Consider the following 19,160-nt stretch of genomic DNA (forward strand, 5'->3'; position numbering starts at 1 on the left):
CAACAGAAATAGCCACGGTTCGAGCGATTCAATGAAGCAGCTCGATTCCATCAACGAACGGCTAGCTGCAAGTCGAGAACATTGTAAAGCGACACCGTGATGCGTGTAGCCCGATATTGTTGCATGCAAATAATTGTTATACAGGGTGTCCCAGCGTTGCGAGTTCGGCCAACGAAAATAGAAAATTGAAACTAGAGCTGTTCAAGTTGGAATAAGAAGTTCCTGTAATTCTGATTATTTTGTTGAAAATTCTAGCACGATTTCTTACGATTCTACGTTAATTTTCTCATGATACTGTCTCACGACGGTGCACACCAGTGACGCAACGCACCAATGAGATTCGAGTCTAAACGTTACACGAAACTGCGGTGCTCTCGTGTTCGGTGAAAAGTAATCCCCTTATAATCATTACACCATGTGTCTCTCGTTTCTGTCCCCCTTTCCTCCCTTTCTAACGTTCATTTCGCAATTCCACGAACGTCGTATAGCCATCCAACGTCGCTCGCAGTTTCCTCGATCCCTTTGGAATTTCAAGTATGCAATAATTTAATCCATCGTCTTTCCTTTAGTCCCGGCGCGGCAGCGTAGAAAGGTTAAATAGATTAATTGCTTAGGTCAGATCGATCGAGTATGACAGGGTGGGTAGTTCTTTCTCTCTCTCTCTCTCGGTCTCACTCTTTCGCCAGTGCTCACCCTCTCCCTCTCCTCCTCTGGATCCTCTTTATTCCTTTTTTCCTGCGCCTGGAAATTGCTATCGCTTTGAGAATTAAACCTGGACTCGGTTCACTCGCTTCGAACGAACAAAGGTGGTAGTGGGGGGGTGGTTGGTAGGAAAAGGCGGAAAGAAGAGAGGGATAGGGTGGTGATAGTAGGAGGTTGTGGGTGGTGGGGAAGAGCCATAACGATGATGCTCGTTATTCGAAAAAAGAAAGAAGAAAATATATCGCTGCCGAGGACTGTGATGAACGAGAAAGCAGAAGGCCGCGCCTGATATCGTTTTTTCGCTTTAATAAATCCCTCCTCCTTTTCTTCTTTCTCCTACGCTACCAACCCTTCCCCCCTACTCTATGTACTTTTTATATTTTCTACGATTTTATTCCCGATGGCTTTCAAACGAACGCCGTTTCTTTCTCTCGTTGACTCGTAGACGGTATTGCAGAATCTCTGGCTAAGAAACGAGCTGCCTTCCTAATCAAAATTCCTTCCCGCGACGCGATAAGATACGTCGGGCGGTTTCGGTGAACGCGTCCTACCGGCCAAACGGGATGCCGTCGACCCCTTTCCGCTGACGTCGTCGTTTTTCTCGAAAAATCAAAATCATTTTAATAACGTATCATTTTCGTTTTGCGTCTTAGCGACGTATTTGAAGTACATATTCACGAAACCCCCTCCTCTGAATTTCGCATCTTTTTCTTTGATAATTAGATTTACAATGTGTTACGTGCCAACGGGATTGTTCGCCGATGAAAAGCTACACGTGAATAGGAGCAAAGTTAGACGGAAGTAAAAGGGGGACTGCCTTAATTAGACAGAATGGTCCGGTTCACATAACGCATCCTTTCGTGGTAGAAATAGACGTAGTACTCGCGGCCTGTCAACTTTTGTATGGATAACAAAACAGCCGTCAAATCGATCGCGCGACCCCGATGGTTGGTTTTATACTTGGACTCTACGTAGTTTCGTTTTCCTTGTATACTCCACGAGGGGCTTCTTGGTTCACGCACGAAAAGCCCGGGGACGGGTTACTACGACGAAATATAATCCCACCGCGGAGTTTCTTTTTTTTCTGCACTTCCACCCGGAAGTCGCACGCGTGCCCGGAAACGGGATTCGAACGGGGGATAGGTGTTAAAATTTTGTAAGCTTCTTTTATTGAATACTTGGTATTTACAAGAACGTTTGAATTCGTTGAATTCTAAATGAAATCCAAGAAATGTCCTCGATTCGATCGAAAAAGACAAAGTTCCCGCGTTACGGGCAAAGAGCGACAAAGTTTCGCGTGTGATGGTAACGGGCAAAGTGTAACGTTACAGACCGGTGTACAGAGTTACACGGCCCGCGCAACCTACACAGATCGCGGGCGGCTGGTGTAACACGAAACTACGAGAGTTTCTCTCCGCGAGTGGTTGCACGATTAATCGTCGCCGAGCAGCTCGTACCACACCTACCTATCGATGATTAACGAGCAAGCAATTAGTCGATCCGTAGGCTTGTTTATGAGCCGAAAATTAGCCGTGTACGCGTCTTATCGTGGCGATCGTTGCGACGCGACGCGACGCGACGCGACGCGTCGGTGATTCGGCAATTACGAGGCCCATGGAATTTTCACCCCCCCCGTCCCTCTTCCCGTTCGTCGGTGCAGTCCTCTCGAAACGAAGAATCGATCCGTCGTTCGCGTCCCTCGGTTCGCTCCCCCTGAAAAAAGGCGAGGCAAAAGAATCGAAGTAAAAAAAAGAAAAAGGAAAAGGGAAAAAAGGAAAAAGGAAAGAGAAAGAGAAAAAGAGAGGAACCGACGGAGGATGAGGAGTAGGAGGAAGAGTGGCTGTAGTAGGAGGTGGGGGTGGGAGGGTGATGCGGGGGAAATGGCGAGATGGGGGAGAAAGCAAACGAGCGAGGGAGAGAAGGCGGTTACGTACTCCTTCGAGGCAACGCAAGATGGATTTCCGCGAACTTCGAGCGGGCCTTAACTCGTGAAAAATGTCAAAGCGAGTAGAAGAATAGGCGGCTGGCAGGAGTACAGGGCAGGGGCTGGGGAGGGGGTCTGACTGAAAAGGGTGACTGGTTGGCGAGGCAAAAGGGGTGCAAGACGAAGCATCGTCGTCGTAGTCGTCGTCGTTGAATCTCCGTGTGCCCGTTGTCCGTTCGCCGCGTATATACATGTATCCCCGCGTACTTAAGATCCAAAAGCGCGGCGCGGTAGTTCGAGAGGGGATAGCCTCGTGGGGAAGAAGGCTGTGCGAACATTAGGAGGGGGGAATTGCATGACGGAGGGGTACCATCGCGTCGTTGGTAGGGATGATTGTCAAAACAGGGCTGCAAGACGCTACGAAAAATGTTCGTATTTATGGCACTATTTCCGCCGCTTCAAACTCCGATCCCCCCGTCCCTAAGGATCGTCCACCCCCGTCGTGCCTCGCCTTGTCTCGACCCCTTGCGAAACTCTCCTTCCTCCATCCACCCCCCCTTCTCTCTCTCTCTCTTTTTTTTTTTTTTTAAACTTCCTCCCTTCTGCCTTCGTTTTCCAGAGTGCGCCGCGCGCTCGTTCTTACTTTTCTTGCTTTTCTCGTCTACTCCTCCACCGCCCTCATCGTCGGCCCACTCCCACCACGTCTTCCCGCGCCTCGATTCCCCTTCCTGTACGTTATATATCGCGTACCTCTCTACCCTACCTTCGCTCACCGTCTCCCACTCCGTACGATTTCTCCCCACTCGCGGGCAACGACTTACCGGCGGGAGCACTCCCACCTCCGCGGCGCCACTTTAATGTACATTAATAAAAAGCAACAATCAATATCTTCCCCGTAAAAAATTTTAATCTATAACAGAGAGAATTCCGGCCCCTCCCGCATCTCCTACCACGACTCTTCTCTCTCTCTCTCTTTCTGTGACGTTCTTCCTCGCTCGCGCTCTCTTTTACTCTCTCAACCTCTCTCTCTCCCCGTAGTTCCTGCTCGCTTTCTCTTTCTATCTCTTTCTCCTACCTCCCGCCCTCTTGAGGAAAGCGCCGCTACGAGTCGAGTCGAGCCCTCAGTATCGTATCTAGGCTCTACCGGTACACCGTTCACGGAGTCAACGACGCGCCAAGTGCGTGTTGTCATTTCACTTTTCACACCGCCACGCGAACCCGCCCTTCGCGACTTCGTACACGTGCCCTTTTTCGCGCGCCCTTCGGAGCGCGTTTCCTCCGCGCACCACCCACTCGCTCCGCGCCGCTACTCTCACTCTGTCCGTCTGTCCGTCCCTCTCTCCCTAGCTCCTCGGGTGCTTCTTTTCCGTCACTCGGAAGTTAGACCCATCTTCTTTTATCTATCTCTTTTTTTTTCTCTCTCTCTCTCTCTCTCCTCGTCTCCCCCTGGTACCTCAGCAAAGTCTGCCCCGTTACACGCCGACGATACACACGCGTCGTATTCGGTGGGGAGCGGTTGTGCGTGCTGCTTGTTGTATATACACAGAACGCGCAGAAGTCGAAAATGTGACGAGGTAGGAGAGCGATGTGCGTGCTCGTCGCGGATGTACGCGTAGTAAGGAAAAACATGCTTTTATAGCGTTTCCTTTTTAGTGATCGAGTGCGATTCTAACAGTGTAATAAAAATAAGAGAGATAATTAACGAGCGTTGTTGCCGTTTTTCCGTAATAAAATTGAAACGTTCAGTTTCGGATTCTTTGTTAATTCGGAGCATCGACCATAAACAGTTTCGATCGAACCTATTTAAATTCCAAACGAAGGAGGGAATCGCTTGGTAATCGCGTAACGAGCGCTGACCTTTCTTATCGGTTTCGTCGAATTGTTTTTCCGCAAAAGTTCAGCCGAGTATTTATCTGGCTACGATTGAGCGAGCCGAGAGAAGGGTACGCGGTAAAGAATACACGATTCTAAAATATCACGATTTTGCAGCCTATCTGGCTACACTAATTTCACGTTCGTGTTATTACCAGCAGCGACGGGGCACGAGCCTCCTCTCGACCTGCGTTTCTTCTTCCCGGACAAAAGGGTACGGGAGTAGAGGCGCGGGCAATAAGGAGAAACGCGAGGAACGAGAAAGACGAAGGGGAAAGAAAGACGGATAGCAGGAAAGAATCGGGGAGTTTGAGAGGTGGGGAAGGGAGAAAGACAGGCGGTCTCGCGCATCTCTGCGCGCGACGAAGGCAACCGAGCTTCTTTGGACCCAAGTGACTATAGTCGACTATTTTAACTTGAACACTATGTACTGTAGCGTATCTTGCCGCTGACTCGACGGAGACACTGTGCATTGTTATCTTTCGCTTTTTTTCTTTTTTTTCACTCCCCGTTTTCCTCGCATTCGTATTGTGAGATTCATCGACACCGGTTGAAACGACCTATCTTAACGCTGCTCGAGTGTCTTACTAAAAAACAAGAGCGTCGATTAACTCTAACGCGAGATCGAGAACGATCGTGCTATGCGAGATCCTCGTCTATCCATTCAAACGTTGACTTTTTTACGCGCGTGCTTTCGTAGAAAGTTTCCAAGTTGTGCCAAGTGTGTCGAAAGAGAACCGCCTGTATAGTTCGAATCAAATTTGTGCCGCGCAACGACACTAGCACCGACGCACCGACAGTGATTCACCACGTCCGGATCGAGGTCCGAGGTCTGACGGAGACGTCGATCCTCCTCACGGAAAACGCAACTTTGACAGCACCGAGTACCGGCTATAATCGACCAAAAATAACGTACGTAATCGTACATCGTCCGTTTATTTCCTCATTTGTTTTTAAACTGTCGGTCAAACGAAACAGACCGGCGACAGGTTTCGAATAACAAACAGATTTCTAACCTCTTCGTCTCGGCAATCGTCGCGAATCTTCGAACGAGGCGACACGCGCGAACGCATGCGTGCGCGAGCCTCCTTAACCGGATGACATTGCACCGGGATCTCTCGCCCCTGGCCGTGCCACGCGTAGGTCAGGTTAGAAACCTGTGCGAACGTTTCCGCGACGCATGTTGCCTCTTGTCTGCGCCATTGAACAGAGACGGTGTTATCGCGGTCCCGCGCACCACCGACAAAGATAATCTCGACGGAACAGAACGAGCGAGAGGTGCAGATGTAAGCTGACGGTTAAAAGAAAAAGAAAGGGAAACGACGCGGTGGGAGCGAGATACGATGCGAAAGAGAGAAAGAGAGAGGAAAGGAGAGCACGCGGCATGCTCGTAGCGTGGCAGCGTTTCGAGGTTCGTACGGGTGACTGAATGGAATGAGTCGTCCGTGGTAGCGAGGGGAAGGGTAAGGGTTGCACCAATAGAGTCGGCAGTTTTGTCAGGGCCGTGATGGTAGGGGGGTAAAGTAACGTTGGAAGGGGGCGAATTGACGGACTTACACACGTGCGTTCGAACCTTACGCTACGCGTACTCTCGTTGCGTTCACGCAGAATTGCGCGGTTCGAGCCGGATGAATCCCGCCTAGCAATGGGATCGATTCTGTCGCGATCATTTGATTGTTTCTCAATTTTCTCCAATCGTAGCAAGTTCAATTAACGATCAACCTTCGATTCAGAGTTACAATTTAAACGAATTAATTTAAACCCGAATTAAATTTACAATTTAAACCCGATACGATTGACGAAAATAAAATTTGTATGCACCAGTATTATAAATATTAGAGGAGGTACTAGATGACCCAGATGAAAATTGAAAACTTACATCTAAGATTGATCGATTGATCGCGAGAGGGTCGTTCCCATCGCTGGCCCGCAATGGTACGTGGCCCATACACGGACACATATGCACCCACGATTGTAACTCGTTTATTCTGTCGCTCCGTGCATACGTGCGCGTTGTGGATAACCAGCTGTGCGAATCGATCGCTCGTGGATTCGATTTTTCTCCTCTCCGTCGATGTTACGAACTGATAAACGGTGACGTGACAAGATTTATTCAAGGGATCGACTAGGGAGCGCATCCGTTGCGTTCTCTATTATTATATTTATAGAGCACGAGTGTTTTGATTTTATTTTACTCTTAAGTGAAATTAAGTTTCATGTTTTAGAAACTTCGTATAAGTATTATTTCTTAGGTGCTCTTCGCATCGATCGGAAATTAACCTGATTGCTAGCATATTTAGCGTAAATAGGCTAATAGTTGAGCATACTGGAACATATGGTAGCTTTTAATAAGCTTAACGACGCGTGTCGCGATAATTTATTATATTTACCTATAATTGTAACCGTTCGCGAATAATAATACATCGTTTGCATAATCCCCCTCGTGTCTGGAATAGAAAACGCATGCAATTTTCCTCGACTCATCTATCTCAGTCGATCGACTTATTTTTTCTCTTCACCTTAGAAAAGTCGTACAATGCTTGTTAAATCGATCGTCCGTATACCGGTTTGCCCGCAGAAACGCTTGGTCATTGTAACGAACTTATCTTTCGTTGGAATTTTATAACTTCGTTCGTGACGATCATCAACGAATGAATCACAATCGTTTATTTCATTGTGCCTTTGAAACTTTTCCATTGCCAATGAAAAATCGAAAAGTCCTTTACGATTTTGCAATATGTGGTTTCGTTTTCGAGATAGAGGAAATTGAAAATTGGTATTCGGGTATAGTGCCGATTGAAACGGAGCAGACGGAGAGTGGATAACTGAGGGCACGTTGTTCTAGGTATTTCGAGTGCAAGCATTCCAGTATTATTTCAGTCGGTGACATTTGGCAAATTAAAATGGTTTTCGATTTCTGATATAAATTATTATTAGCATTAATAAGTTACAAATATTGATAAATAATTCCAAGGTAAAACGTTAGCAAGTACAGGAGGTATATCGAGTGTACGAATTTCTAGGACGGCAAGAATAGTCACGGAACTTAACTGGAACGTTTCTATTCTGGGCGGCGTTTGATGGCCACCGTTGTTATCCTCATTAAGCGCGACGAACCCGAAGTAAAAGTGTAAAAGGCACACGGGTCATTCGGTGGCTGCGAAAAGGGAAAGGCTCTGATCTCCGGACGAACGGTGGTCCGCCAGATCGAGAACTCGAATCCATTCGGCCCAGTCTCGAAGACCTGTTGCATTTTAACACGTTCCCGTACCGTGTGAAAATCACGGTATACGTGTGAAACCTGATCGAAAAATTTTCATTTAATACTCGATTAGAAGAAAAAATTACAATTCCGTTGCATTCGTTTCATTTTTCTTCCATCTTTCCTCCCCTTGCTTGCAACTGACTTTTCAAACTGACTCCTGGAATTCTGTTTTAATTTTCTCCATTGTAAGAGAACTGCAGTCGAATTGCTGCGTTCGTTTCATTTTTCTGTCGTCTTTAAAATTAGGTCGTAGAATTTAATTTTAGTTCTCTCGATTGTAAGAATATTACAATTGTATTATATTTGTTACGCTTTCCTTTCGCTTTTCCCTCGTTCTGCTCCGATGCTGGATCGAAGAATATCTTTTCTCGCTTGATTTCAACTCAATTAAGAGCACTAAATTTTAAACTTCCCCGGTCCCGTGCTAATGAAAATTTCATTTTATACGTCTCTCATTGTAATGCAAATGATTTTTCAAATTTCACGTCTTCGAATTAGAATGATAGACCGAAACGTTTATGAGTCACCGAAAATGTTAATTGATTTTTTGAAAATTCAATGGATTCGTACGATAACATGGCAATGTACGACCGAAGGAAAATTATTCTACGGCAACAAGATTACATTGACGTCAAGAATCGTTCGATCATCCGACATTCTATCGGTTAAAATGATCAAATTACTAGCGATGAATATGGAAATGAAATGTAATCGGTAAACATACTCGTTAATCGAATGCGATTTTCGAGACTTTTTTTTTTCTTCTCGTGAATATTTTTTGTTTCCTCCCATTTAGCAAAATTATTCCTCGCCCGTCGTTCGCAATCACCGTTCTGGCAAATTATCCATGTATATCTGCGCGTGTATACATATATTGGACGTATCGAATAAGCAAATTGAACATTTTACATAATCTGTCACGTTTGCTCGACGATGGTCTTTCATGAAAAATCCAAGTGTTACATGCGCAACCTATCGAGCATATTAATAAAAAAGGAAATATATACAAAAAGACGCATAAACCATTAAAAATTAGCATTTGCGTTGAAATAAGAAAATGTGCTAAAAAATCGTCGCTATGAAATCGTTAAATGAATAGAAGCCAAGACATCGGCTGTTATTTAAATGTAAAACTTTTGGACTTTACTACCTATGTGTGTATGTAAGACAGTGGGGAAATGGAAAGTCGATCGATCGATCGATCGCTAAGGCTCGGTTCTCAAACTATAGTCACCGACGACTGGTATCATACTCCCACACAGATGGTTGACACGAATAATACGAGGATACGGTGCAACGCTTCGCGTTCCATGAAATATTAAGCGGAATTCGAGCGGGCCCCGTGTTTTTGCATGCACGTTTCCGCGTTTCGGTTCGCGGAGTTTTTTTTCTGGATCGATAGAGCCGCACCGAACAAGAAGAGGAAGAATGGAGGAGGTGGCTGTCGGTGCATAAACAAACGTCCTGTTTGCACATTTATTAAATGATTCTTGATACTTCTGCAATACCGTCGTGCACCCTGTACGTAATTTACGAGGCAATTTTTCAACCACACTCATTGCCATCGGTCGCGTGCATGTGACCCCTTCGATTTTTCATCGGCGGAACCCTGTCACGCTTGCCTTGATCACCGGTAATTTTCAATTTCTATTACAAAACCGCCTTCATTACCATCGGTATCTCAAGTTTAGCGTAACGTCTTACCATACGTGGCCATTTCTACTGCGACGATCAGCCGCAGTAGATAGGCTAACGCTTTAAGTCCCGCAGTAGATACGGACGTACGTAATAAGACATACTGAACTTTCCACTTGTTCAATTTTTTTTGTTTCTCTTTCAACTTTACCCCATTTTTATTTATAACGTACCGTGTTACTTCCGGTTGTTAACGTCGATCAATGACACCATTAGTCTACCCGTGCACGCATTTTTCATATTTTATATTTATTTCTTAACTCGGTGAAATTATGCAAGTTGAAAAGCAATGGATTAAAATTCGAGACGACAGTTTCGATTATACCGATTAATGCGTTAATAAACATAATGTTTCGTACACCTTCGATATAATCGTGTTAGAAAGACACAGGAACAGGGAGATGTAGCGTAGTGCAACGGGCAGCTGTTTACGAAACAGCTTGAACCGTGCAAACAAACGATCTCGTTCGACTCGATCGCTTCGAGTCGCGCTCGAGAACTCTAAAGCACACTTCCGCCGTTGATTCTGGCGTCATTAAGAGCGCGAGCCTCGGGCCCAAGCAACTCGAACTTCGCAGCCACGGAATGCCTGACTCGTTGCATCGTTCCACCGGAAGTTCCCGCTCTCTCGAGCTTTGAACTCGCGCCGCTGCTTTGAACGAGAAAAGGGAACAACGTGGCTCGTTCGTTCGCGACGTAGGTACTCGCGAAATTCTGAAAAAAAAAAAAAAAAGTCGAAATAAGCTATAATTTCTCGGTTTCAGTTTCGCGACTCTACTTTTAAACCCCTCAGACGACGAACCAACGTATGATCTCCTTTTTTCATTTTCACTCTCTACACTTTGACGTTATTAAAGTAATAAAATTCTCTTGGCACGGAAAATAGTTCTTCCGAGCGGAAAAAGAATGCGCGCGTTAAGGGGTTAACCAAGGTGGGCGACGAAGGACGTGACCTAGTCTGACGGTATCTCCGATACATGGAACAGGAGCAATCCTTGTCGGATGAACATATTTTTGTAATGGCACGGGCCATTTATATTTGGCACCGGCCGAACCTTTTCACTTTGTACGTCATTTGAAATCGTAATGAAAGTTCACCTGGATAAATAGAGTTCGCTGTTTCCGTGCGGCCTATTCTCGTATCTTTAGGGTGCCCGAAAAGAGTATCAACCCTTTTTTAACCAACGTGTATAAATAACCGTCGATTATATCCTAAAACGAGATCGTTTGCTCTCGTTTGAAATCTCGTCAGGGTACTTGTCTCTTCCTTTGTCTTCCGTTTCAAGGGCAGACAGAAAGGCGTCGTTGGAGATTTAGGAATTAGGTTTCTCGAAAATTTCCTTTCGGAACTGTTCTCTCGGCTCGATACCGAGAAACCATATGGTGAGCCAGGCTCAAATTCTAGAAGCTGCAAAGCACTTGCTCCTAAGAACTTCAAAACACCAGGTTTAAGACGTTGACGGTGGTAAGGAGACGAATAATTGAACTTGTATCTTCGTTCGTCACCCTAGTTATCCCTAAGCTCTATCTAGTTATCCCTAGCATACCCTAGCGTCTTTTCCGTCAGGCTAAGTATTAGGTATCGTACCCGAGGCGTCTGGCTTGTGTACGATGCACCTACAGAGCCTCGATCCACATATCCTGCCGTGTATATCCAGCAAAACACCATAGAAGAGTGAGGAAAACGAAGAGTTAGAACAAGGAGAGAAGGTGGAGGAAGATCAGAGAAGGATAGAGGCGAATGGTGATGGTGATGGTGATGGTGGTGGTGGCAATGGTGGAGGATGGGAGATTTTACAAAAAGCCAGGCAGAGAGCGGCCCCTTTCGTCGCGCGGACTCGGGGCGAAGGGGCGGGTGGGAGAGGGGGTGCGGGGGTGGGGGAGCATCGAGGGGTCTGGGGAGAGGACGGACGACCTCGACGATGATAGGACAAAAAATCAGATGCACGGCCATTGGCTGTTCTCAATTCGAATTATTGGCTTCCCCGGTCGCCGTTCGTCAGAGCCTCCCCGACCTTCTCGATACTCTTTCTCTCTCTCTTTCCCCCCTTTTACCTCTTTTTCTCTTTTCCTCCGCGCTCTACTACCACTTTTCCCTCTGCCTGCTCCACCGCCACCGCCGCCACCGCCGCCTCCACCACCGACGCCGCCGCCACCGTCTCCTCCGTCGAGCCTCCGTCTCCTCTTCTCTCTCTCTCTTTCTCTCCCTTCTGTGGAATGGGCGCCGGCGAGAAGGGCCGAAAAAACTTCGAAAAAAAAAATCCAATTTCGTTGCCATGGTGACCGGCGTGCGTTGACTTTGATAAAGATCCCCCGAACGAGCCACCTCCGCTTTTCTGCCTCCTCCGTCTACTGCTGCTCCGTCCTCTTCATCCTCCTGCTATACCGCCGTCGCTGCTGCTGCTGCTGCTGCTGCTGCTCCTCCTCCACCTACTCCTCCTGGCTGGTTGGTACCCTCCGACACGACGCCGTCGCTTTCGTAGTTTCTCCGATTGTACGCACGCCCGTGCCTCCCTTGGATACATGTACGTGTTACCGGTACATAAACGCAGCTGCAGTATGTCCTCTCTGGATGTATTGTGCGCTCACGCGAGCAAACAACACCGGCGGATTCGTCGCGAAACGAACGGCCGACGACGACCCAGAGGGGTGAGGCCGAAGCCGGAGAGGCCAGCGAGCGGGCGGCGTGGTTTCGGTTGACCCATATCAAAAGGGGGGAGGTGTCTCCGGACGTTCCGCCGGTCGGGCTCGTTGAGTGGTTTGTTTGTTTCGAGCGTCCGTTCGCTATCGGGGAGGGAATACATTTTTTATTTACACGTCCGGAGGAATTTCGCGATATCCCGAAGACGGGTTATACCCAGCCCCGTTGCCATTGCTACGGTCGTTATTAAAAAACATCCCTTCGACCGATTGTCCCGACGCTTGACGCGACGTTTCAATCCCGCGCACCCTTCCATCCGACGTATTTAATAAGAATAATTTGCCGAATAGAATTTCGCGTACAGAAACCGTGAGAACTGGTTACAGTATAATCTTATGCGTGGGTGTTCAGAGCGGGCGTTCGCGTCTCTCCCCACCAGGAGGGTGTCTGATTTTTATTTCGAAAAAGTTTTTTAATAAAAAAGTTGGCCGCACTACCCTATGCCACACGGGTAGACAGGCAGGCAGGCAAGCAGGCAGGCAGGCTCGGTTATACAACCAGGTGTATGGTATATAGGAAGGTAGAATGGTGGAGGAGGTGAGAGGGAGGAGGCGACCGAGCCACCGGACCTAGCATTAAAAGTTTCACGGTGCTCGCGATATTTCATAACTTTCCTGTATTTCGAAAAACGTGCAGCCTCGACTAGTCGGATCCAGACAAGCCGCGGAATTTGTGTGCACGCGAAGCTTCCTCTTCTTCTTCCTCTTTGCTGCCCGCCTATCGCGATCAAACGCACGGAAATAGAGAGGAGAGCTCCTAACTTCTAGGGATAGAATTTAGAACTTAAATTAGGGCTAGATATCTTGAATCAGGTACGCTGGGGGATTGAAAGGGTTAATAAGAAAAACGTAAAGTAATTTTATTTGAATTTTATTTTAAAAAATCTCTCCCCAGGCCATCACACAGCCTGTTCTTTGTTTCTTCTTCTCGTTCTACTCCGTTCTTCCCTTTATTGTGTTTCCTTCGCTGTTGCCTACTCGTTTCTTGTTCTTTCATTACGGTTCAAGTAAGCGGTGCTCGTTGCAGTGGTGCTCCGGTAGATACGTTCTAAAACGTGCGCGAATCCGGTTTCACGATCGCTGAAAATCATTGCAAATACCGTTGGAATATTCATTAAATTCGTTCGTAAATCGTTCTCCATTTTATCTTGATCACCGAACCCGTACGCTTCTGTTCCATTCCCATCGAGCCTCTGTCGCGTATATAAATCGTGGGACCCGTTGAGAGTTACTCGTACGACGCGATACTTTGTAACCAATATTCGAAATGGCCCTTCACTGGTTAAATGTGTCTCGTCGGAGTATAGTCCCTCGTAGGAATCGTATCCGCTCTGTCTCGACTGCAATCAAAGTATACGGGGTGTTCCGAAGGTTTCAGGATCCTCCAACTTTTCGTGTGTGCCAACAGGTGACGAGGAAATTCGTTCGTTCCTTAGATACAACTGCATACATAGCTAACCTCGTCTCCTTCTCATTATTAGTCTCTGTGTTAAGATCCTCTTAACATTGATTATACTTGTGTTCGCAAGCTTCTTCAGCCGGTCATTCCCATTCGCGTAGCAAGGAAAATAAATTGGCCAATAAATTTTCATTTTGATCGTTGATTATAAATAAGTGTATATATTCGTTTCGAGACACCCTGTGCATGAGCTTGCAACTACAAAAGGGTTAACGCAGGCTGGTTTCGGTCATAAATGTACATAGTTTTTGCCACAGCTCGATACTTTATGGATATCGTTGGCAGATATCGGAAAAACGCTTGTGCATTTTGAATATTTTTCCGGAAAGCAAACTTCCTGCGTTCTCCGATGAAACCGTTGTTTCAATTTTAATTACAGACGAAATTGCATCGAGGATAATTCTTACTTTCAGACACGCTCGGATCATTGAAATTGTTCTGCATTCAAGAAGGAACGCAATAAAATGAAAAAATAAGTCAACCATTCGGGACATTATCGGAGGGTTTCATATTATCTCTCGATGGTTTTACGGTTTTTTAATTCGTCCCAACCCTCTCGGTCTCTGTTTTTATTTCTATTTCTCTGTTTCTAAACGGAGCATCTTTTACCGGAGGAGACTAGATTGGCTATTCTTTCTTTCGATACTCTTCCCGACCGTCTTTCTAGCTTTCTTCTTTTTCCGAGACTTCAATTCGAGACTGTTTCTCTGTAAAGGGATGCTGGTGGTGGTGGTGGGTCGTCGAGAAACGACAACACGACCTCGCAGCTTCAGCTTAACCCGACTGCGTGCGTTTCTTTCACAACCGGTCACCCCTCTCGATTTCGATGCGTCTACCTGTGGACTACGCCCTCTTCTTCTTCTCCTTCTTCTCCTGAACCACCTTCTTTTACTCCTTTTTCATTCTTTTTTCTTTCTTTTGCGATACCCCTGCTGACTCGAGTCGGTAAACGCAGGAGGCAACGCGGCGCCCCTTTTCACGAGGACGTTCAGAAATTCCGTCGAGCAAAAAAGAAACGAAGCAGCCCTCTCTGCTTGGGAAAATTTGCTGTTTCTGCCGGCCAGAAACTGGATTTTATCCTCGCGATACCATAGATTCCTCGGTGCTCCTCAAAGGTTCGAATAATAATTATTTTTCCTCGGTCCTCGATAAATTGCAGCGTCGAAATCGGGCAGAAACGGTGCTCCTTAGTTTCTCACACGATACGGAATCGCGTTGGAAAATCGTAGAGTGAGGAAAAAAAAAGAAAAGAAGAACGACACGAAAATGGCTCGGTATCGAGCGCGGGAAAATGGGAAATAAAAAGCTGCACGACACAGTCTCTCTTTCTCTCGTTCCTTTTTACTCAAGTTCGCTGCTTAGGAAGTTAACGGAAGTTTTTCTGCACGGTTCGCGCGGTTGCGTATGAGTAACGGTGAAGTTGTAACACGTCCTCTTATCGTAACAGATTTATCGATTCAACGTTTACCATGCCGTGTTCGGTTTTTGCAGCGACTTCGGCAACGTTAGCTCCTCGTTAAATTTGCAATCGTTCAGGCTAACTCGACCGGTGCTACTTTAGGATTAAACCTTCAATTTCTTGCGCGTATTACGTAGGTAATTATAATATTATACGCGAGCGTAATTACACGCGGAGATGATCTTGTTAGATCTCGTCTCGTTTATTTTCATTCGATCGTACTTTAAACTCTTCTTTAACGTTAATCGTTACTCCTTCACACCCCTTTTTTCTATTATTTCACTGTTACGTAAACCGTGGCGAATCGATAGCTTAAGACACGTACAAGATGCGTCATCGCGTCTTTAAACGCGTTACGAAACCAGACCTCCGGAGGTCGATCCCGAACGGAGAAGGTGTACACGAAGAGAAACAGGGCCCGAAGCGCGATCGTGCAGAAGAGAGGCAACGGTAGTCGATCCGTCCAGTTAGGACAGGTCATGTCACGGCACGCTCCACGATTCATGCCTCTTTTGGCTGGAGTTACCGGCCACTTTTCAACTGGATCTTCTTCCCATCCATCGCGACCAGAAGTGACTCCGCCAGCCTCCTAAGCTCAAACAATTCGCGAACAAAGAGATTCGCGAGTGTCTCTTTCTAACTTCTTCCCTCCGTCTACCTTTTTTTTTTTTGCTTTCTCTTTCCTTTGGATCGAGGGAGGCCACGGGGGTTTCTAGGCGTTCGTAAAAAGGGAGGAATGCAAGCTACCGGACGGTCGTACGTCATTCTGTCCACAGTGTGGCGAGCTATTTCTTCTTCGAGAATTTTGCCGATACCCCTTTTGATCTGGCGCGGAAACTACGGGAATTTATGTTGGAAGAAAAATCTGATTTGGTCGGTACATATCGAACTTGATCGCACCCTTCGGTGACACCCTGATGAACAAGAATCATGATTGTAGAGAATAAAAAGCATTAAGTATCTTGGGGTAAGATGCGTTAAACACCGTTTCTCCTGGAAAGCAATAGCGAACGGGACAACAAGGAGGGTAATACCCTTGCTGACGGTATCGTTACCACGATGTAACGCAACGAGGAACGAGCGGTCGTTCACGTCGTCGCTTGTCCTCTTGCTCGTTGTTACACGAACTCATACACCCGCGGTCTCCTCTGTGTATAAAGGTGTGCGGCAACGGCAAATGACACAGAGAGGAGGGTGCAGATAGGAAGGGGAACCCTGTGCGAGAGATGCGGTGTCTCTGTGTGCGATGAATCCAACGTAAGTCGTGTTACTCGACTCTTCTCTACACACATGTATAGATGGAGTGAGAAAGGGGAAGTAGGCGCGCGCGTGTTGGTAGCTTTTGGAGAAGGGTGAAGTTGGCCGAGCCGAGCGGCGAGAGAAGCCGTGGAGAAGCGCGAATCGTGCGCCAGGGGAAGAAGGATGAATCATGGTGGGGTGGTCTCGAAAGGGTGGAGTGGGCGCGGGCTGTCTCTTTTGAGCCGGTGAACTTTGCCAAGTTCGAAACCGTCCGGAGGCCGTGGCGACTCACCCTCTGCCGTGCATTCGGCTTCCACTCTCCTTCTTCATCCCCTTCTTTCAGCCTATCCCCCAGTCTCTTCTCTTTCTCACTTACACCCCGTGTACGTGTGCGCCTATACGTTCGCTACAAGCCGTTTCAGCATACGTGTTGCAAAATAATCGAGACGCGGCTGATAGATAAGTGATCGCAAACAACTCGTCCCTATGATCATAGAGTTCTTTGAATTTCAAATCGAATTTTAACTCGATTTCAAGCTATTTTTTCACGCATTCCCCATACAGACTTCGAAGAAAAATGAGAAATCTTTTGAGCGATGAAAAAGTATGGGGGATTTTCAAAAGATATTTGATTAGAATAAAGTAGACAGCGGCTTTTGAAATGACCTGATAACACGTATGGTGGAACAGCCTGTATAGGTGTCTATCTCTGTTCCGTGGCCACGTCTGTGTTGCTCCTTGTCGACGAGCGACCCCTACTCCTCCAGCCGCCCGCTTCGCCGTACCCTCTGAGCCGTCGTGGTATTATGGAAATTTTGAACCAATTCGAAAATCAATAGTCCCTGCCAGGAAGCCTCGAGGCAGCCTACGTTGCAACCACGCTCTTCCCTACAGTGTATCCAGGACCGAAAGTGGTAAGTCTTCTTCACTTGTTCTGTCGCTAAGAGATCGGCCATTTTGATACCTCTAACCCCGTCACGCGTGACTTTATATATCCAACCGATACTTGTGTCTCGACGATTTGAAAAGAAATCCGAAAGAAAGAAAGAAAGTAAAAGAGTAGAAGGAGAAGGTGGAGGGAAGCTTTGATGAAAAAGAAACTAGAAAGGAAGAATATATAAAAGAGGGAGAGAACGGGTCAAAATCGTTGGCAACGTCGGAGGCTTTTTCATTTGATGTGCATCGGATTCCGGGACGCTTGGAATCGCTTCGGTTCCCATGAGCCTCCACGGTGATCCAAGTAAAGGGATAGAGAAAGAGCGTGGAGAGGGCGGCTCAAGAAGAGAGCCTGTCTGAGAGTGGGGAGAGCTTTTTTCGTTTTACAAACTGGTTCAATTTTTTCTCAAAAAGCGGGTGAACACCGCGGAAACCGGTTGTGTCTACGCCGACTCGGGACACGACTGGAGGAGGAGGAGGAGGAGGAGGTGGAGGAGGCGTTGGAGGGGAATGCTCTTCTCTTCTCTTTGGGTGATCCAGGTTCGTGTAGACTCTGCTTCGTAGCCCCGTTCAACGAGTATCCTTCCTTCTTAATTGAACCAACCGATCCTATTGTGTCCGAGAGACTCTGACTCCAAAACGAAAATCCAATTTTCTCTTTCTAGGCAACTTTCTTTTACAACGTTTCGATCAACTCTTTCCTTCGTTCTTCGGGGTATTCGTGACGGGTAATAGATAGATTATTATCAATTTTCTAAATAACTTCATTGTAAGAATTGTAAGGCAATTGTATGTAGAAAACGTTTGCACAGGTAACAGTTTGTAAAGGGTGTTTAAATTTCGTCCAACGTCTGACATCGTTATGATAATAGTGGCGAAGCTTTAAGACGATTTGGAAAAGGCTTTTGTACATGACACACTTTTCCCTTTCGCGAAACCTACTCTGGAGAAGCCAACGCGAAGTAGGTTTCCATTAGCAACGACGTATTATTATTTAGCAGGCAGGCGCGCTCTGAGAATGCAGAAGTCTCTTTTCAGTAACGTAAGCTTCGACTTACGGGCCTGGAAAAGTCAAATTCTAACGGACGCACCGCGCCGTTCGTATTCGACAAAACTAGAAAGATTAATTGATCGATACGAAGCGATTCAAATTTAGCGCAAGTTTGTCATGTTTCCTGAAACGAAAGCGGGCCTGGGATATCGGGTTTTCTTAGAAATTCAGGTCAGAGGAAAAATTGGACACGATTTTATGAAAGAGGCTGGGAAACGTTGTTCGTTAGGTACTCTTTTTAGTTTCGCGAAAGACGGCCACGAAGATCAGTAAAGTATGTCGCCTAGTAATTGTAGAGTGCACTTGACTAACGCTTGCTCACTCTGCTGATTTGCATTCGTATTGCAACGTACATGCACACGTCGAGATGTGCCTCTACGAACCGTAACTCAATACTTCATTTTCTTTTTTTCTTCTCTTTGCCTATGTGCAACTTGTTGAAAACGTTATATCTTTGTCACTGAGTTTGTAGTGAAGATATCTTGTCGACACGTACCCTCAGATATTTTCATAATCGCGCGATTAAATGTAGCTTCCACTTGTGGCTTCCATGCGTTTCCTCGCATCTCCCGAGCGAGATAATTCGGCGATGAGCAATGTTCGAAAACCATGCCAGGATGGGATTTCAGATAAACAAATTAGAGGAAAGTGTCTCGATGATCGTTCTAGACTTTTTGGAGAAAATAATATTTTTTTAAATGATTCACTCCATGCCAGAATAAATCGAAAGTTCTTCTACCACTTTGCGATCTGTTGCTCCATTTTTGGAAAAGGAGCAATTCAAAATAAGATGCTCGACTTCCGGAGTGGTATACTTGTACAACCGGATGACTGAGCGATCAGCTGACTCGTACGATC

At 46.5% G+C, this 19,160-nt stretch overlaps 1 protein-coding gene across 5 annotated transcripts in view; it reads left to right on the forward strand.

Annotated features, from left to right (window-relative positions):
* Positions 1 to 19,160, forward strand: part of LOC117604775 (uncharacterized) — a 60,892-nt gene that overhangs the window by 13,017 nt on the left and 28,715 nt on the right. The window contains exons 1-2 of one of the 5 annotated variants that reach the window (XM_076688272.1): positions 3,282 to 4,569; positions 4,660 to 5,410. The exons of 2 other annotated variants lie outside the window; for them this stretch is intronic. The gene's annotated coding sequence lies outside the window, so the exon portion shown is untranslated. Of the gene's footprint in view, positions 1 to 3,281; positions 5,411 to 17,209; positions 17,230 to 19,160 lie in introns of those variants that run through there. 2 more of the 5 variants (XM_076688270.1, XM_076688271.1) reach the window with 2 other exon arrangements.

This window comes from Osmia lignaria, chromosome 5 (genome assembly GCF_051020975.1).
Source record: "Osmia lignaria lignaria isolate PbOS001 chromosome 5, iyOsmLign1, whole genome shotgun sequence".
NCBI lineage: Eukaryota > Metazoa > Arthropoda > Insecta > Hymenoptera > Megachilidae > Osmia > Osmia lignaria.